At 41.7% G+C, this 4,018-nt stretch overlaps 1 pseudogene; it reads left to right on the top strand.

Annotated features, from left to right (window-relative positions):
* The first annotated feature begins 2,635 nt into the window (after positions 1–2,635).
* Positions 2,636–2,769, top strand: LOC130890204 (thymosin beta-10-like; annotated as a pseudogene).
* The last annotated feature ends 1,249 nt before the right edge of the window (positions 2,770–4,018 follow it).

The raw sequence follows: 4,018 nt of genomic DNA, 5'->3' as shown, positions 1-4,018 counted from the left end.
ACATACAGGGTGTACAAATTATTAATCAAGGAAAGATTTAGTTTTAATGTTGTAAATAATTTTTCCTGGGACCACTGTCCTCCAAAGTCCAAGAATCCCTGGAACTAAACTCAGGAAAGAAACCTTTGTTTCCCTACTCAAAAGCATCTTGAAATATATGCCACCACTTACAGGCCATTCAAGAGCAGCAACAAAGTCTCATTCACAATTCTACTCAAGCAACTCAGCCCCTAATGGAACCTCAGACGCCTTAGGACTACCCTTCCATTAGCCAGTTTTCACCCCGGAAGAGTCTCTAAAGGGATACTCTATTTTAAAATATTATGGTTTTGTCTCTAAAGTTAAAACAAACTGATTATAGGTGTATAGAATAGAAACATTTTTAAAAGTCTACTTAAATATATCTCTCTCATCTGTTATGAAGTTCAAATCTGGGGCCTTGTATATGCTAGGCAAGTCTTCTTCTACTAAGTTATATTCCTAGCCTAGTAAAAGAAAATTTTAACTCCACCATTCAGAAGAAATTAATGTCAACTGTTGTATGTACTTACTGTATCAGTATGTTAGTGTTTTTTACATAATTAATACCATAATGTATGTACTATTTTACTATTTTACTTAATGTTATTTATAATAATTATGAGAAGTTTTCCAAATCTTTCCAGTTTCTCATAGCTGTTTTTCTGTTCTTATCTGTTCATGTTTCTCTAAGCTAATAAGCTAATCGATGATTGCATACTAGGCTTCTACACAGGAGACAGGCCAAAGGAACATTCAATGGACATGTGGCCATGACTGTTTCTAGCCATTAGTGTGAAACAGACATGGCAAAGTTTTCAGAAAGAAATCATGTATATTTGAGGAATGGAAGAGAGATGATGGATAATTTTCAGGACCATATCTTTTGAATCAAACCTAGGCTACAAAATCTGACCAAAGCTACTTTGAGTCATTTAACCACATATTGTACCTGCTTCCTCACCCTTGTTTAAATGGAAGGATGTGTATGAATGATGCCACGTGAGTAGTTGCTGCTTATATTACCCAGAGAATACAAAATATTTCAAAGCTGTTGCTTGTTTATAAATTATTTGCATTTCTTGCACAATTTAATATGAAAATGGGAGGCAAAATATTTGAAATTTGAACTGCAATAGAAAATATAAAATAAAAGATTACCCCTACCACAGATAAGGGCACAGAAGGGGAAAGAAGGAATCATAGCGGAAAAGGAAGGAAGCAGAGGAGGAGAAGGACTAAGCAGGAGGAGGCAGTGGAGAGGAGGAAAGGGAGAAGAGGAGGAGGCTGGCTTCTAGCCAACTATCAGGAAAAATACAAAAAGGGGGAGAGAAAGTGGGGTTTACTGTTTTCCCTAAAAATCATAACCTTTAATTTTCATGTTCAAATACTAAGGTGAAGGAACTTCTCCTGAACCCCAGCACTCCCGAGACTGCACTGTGCACAGGGGCTGCTCATGACCCAGCACACATGGTACAGAGAAGACACTCGGTGACTACCTAGGACCATGGAGGAGAATACAACCTTCAGATCAATTATTTCCCTCTTTATAGTTTTTAACCAGAAACCCAACCCTGAACAGAGCCTTTTGTTCCAGTAAAAACATTCTCCAGCAACTTCTCAACATAATGTAACATGATATGGCAGTATCAGCGGAGGTCAAATAGAACATAGTTTAAGTAGCATTTGACTTTTAGGCTCAAAATGATAGCCCTGTCTTCCTAACAACTGTTCCCTTCATCTTTCACGTGGCCTGACTATGAACAATTTTCTCACGAAAACAACGAAAACTATTTTCTTAAGGAAAGCAGGATGTCTTAAAGGGAAGAGCAAGGAAGGGATGGAAGTTAAAGTTCAGCTATTAATTCCAGCCTGGTGTTGAAATACGGCTGACTGGCGTCACACAGCCGGGGCTCTCCACAGGCATTGTGGTAAGCAGCCAGGGGACGCTTTTGGGGGGACAAAACTAGGGAGCCAGGGAAAATTTGAGGGCTAAGAATGAAGACGCCGCCCTTTATGCTACTTCACACCAGGAGATGTGATGCCTCATCTCAAGGCTCAAGGTCACCTATGAAAGTGGCGGGTAGTTTTCCAAGGATCCTGCCTCCCATTGAATCACACTCCCATTTCTGTGAGGATTCTCTCTCGTGCCCTTTCTCAGGCTTTCTCCATGACCTGCTAAATCATGATTTCAGGAAGCATTCTTGATGCCCTTAGCTGAAACTGGTCTCATCTATCACTTCTGTTACTCCCCAGGAATCTTACGTCATTAATCACTTTCTCATGTGCCTATTTTTTCTCATGCCAAATTTCTATAATACCTTTTTCTTTTTTTTTCTTTTTCTTTTTCTTTTTTTTTTCGAGACAGGGTTTCACTGTAGTTTTAGTCTGTCCTAGAACTAGCTCTTGTAGACCAGGCTGGCCTCGGACTCACAGAGATCCGCCTGCCTCTGCCTCCCGACTGCTGGGATTAAAGGCGTGCGCCACCACCGCCCAGCTCCTTTTAGTTTTATAATGCTTTATAGTTGTAAAAAATTTCCATGTCTCTTGCTGCAGCAAGGCGAGTGGGAGCACCTGGAGCGCGAAATCGGAACGAGACTCCACGGGTTGTAAGAAAATGGCAGACAAGCCGTGGACATGAGGGAAATCGCCAGCTTTGATGAGGCCAAGCTGAAGAAGACCAAGATGCAGAAGAACACTCTGCTGACCAAAGAGACCACTGAACAGGAAAAGAGGAATGAAATTTCCTAAAAGCCCAGACTGGAGGATTCCCCCACCCCACCCCGTCATCTCCGAGACCCTCGTGATGTGGGGGAAGAGCCACCTCCAAGATGGACGCGAGCCACAAGCTGCATTGTGAACCCGGGCACTCTGAGCCGATGCCATCGGTCCGCGGGTCTCTGAAGGAGGACCCCCCCCACCCCCCACTAATCAGACTGCCAAATATCACTGGTTTGCCCTGGGATATTATAGAAAACTATTTGTATGATTGATGAAAATAAAACACACCTCGTGGCAAAAAAGAAAAAAAAAATCCCCATGCATTTTATCAGTTAGTCTTCATAACATCCAGTAAACCACCTCTTTTTATGATTGACATAGAGGAACTTGAACTCAGAGAGTTAACTGAATCAGTATGCTAATAAGTCAAGGGTTTTAATGACAAGTCTCCCAACTCAACAGTCATCTCCTTGAAGACGTGAACTCTGCCTTCGTTGTCTTCAAATCCTAGTAAACCTAATACAGGACCTAATTTAGAACAGATGTTCAAAAATGTTGGCTCAATGAATATGCATGCGTGAGCACGCACAATGAATATGCATGTGTGAGCACGCACAATGCCTCAGTTCCCCTTCGGCAGACAGCCTCTTTTACTGGAAGAGTTAAAGGCATCACTTCTCTGAATTCCCTCTGACACCTGCCTACAGTGTATGATATTTCCCTACCTTATGATTTCTGGAACACCCATTCCACTCTATGCCCTTAATCATTATGGTTGCCGTAACAAAGTATCACAAAATCCGTGACTTAACACTACTACATATAGTTTTGGGAGCCAGAAGTCTCACCAGGAAAAATCAAGATGTCTAGGGACAGTTACTTGAAGGAGGCTGTGGGGAGAATCTGTTTCCTTATCTGTTATCATTTCTAGAAGTCTACAGAATCCTTTCTTGGGAGGCCCCTTCTACCATCTTCAATGTGCACCATTCCAATTGCTTTGTCTTTAATCACACCATTTTTTCTCTATGGTCAAATCTCCCTCTTATAAAGTCCCCTGGGATCATATGTAGTGTCCTCAGGAATGATATCATTCCTAGGTTCCAGGGACTAGGACCTACACTTTTTATGGCATTCAGTCTGCCACAGCGACCACTGTACATGGAATTTCCCTTTTTGTATGTATTTGCCTGTGTCTCCAGGACAGTGTGAACAACATGAGGACAGGGCTGTACCTCAGCTATCTCCATATCACCATCCTTATCATAGCTCCTCAGTACGG

Source organism: Chionomys nivalis, chromosome 18 (genome assembly GCF_950005125.1).
Source record: "Chionomys nivalis chromosome 18, mChiNiv1.1, whole genome shotgun sequence".
Taxonomy (NCBI): Eukaryota; Metazoa; Chordata; class Mammalia; order Rodentia; family Cricetidae; genus Chionomys; species Chionomys nivalis.
This window is presented reverse-complemented; position numbering and strand designations above follow the sequence as displayed.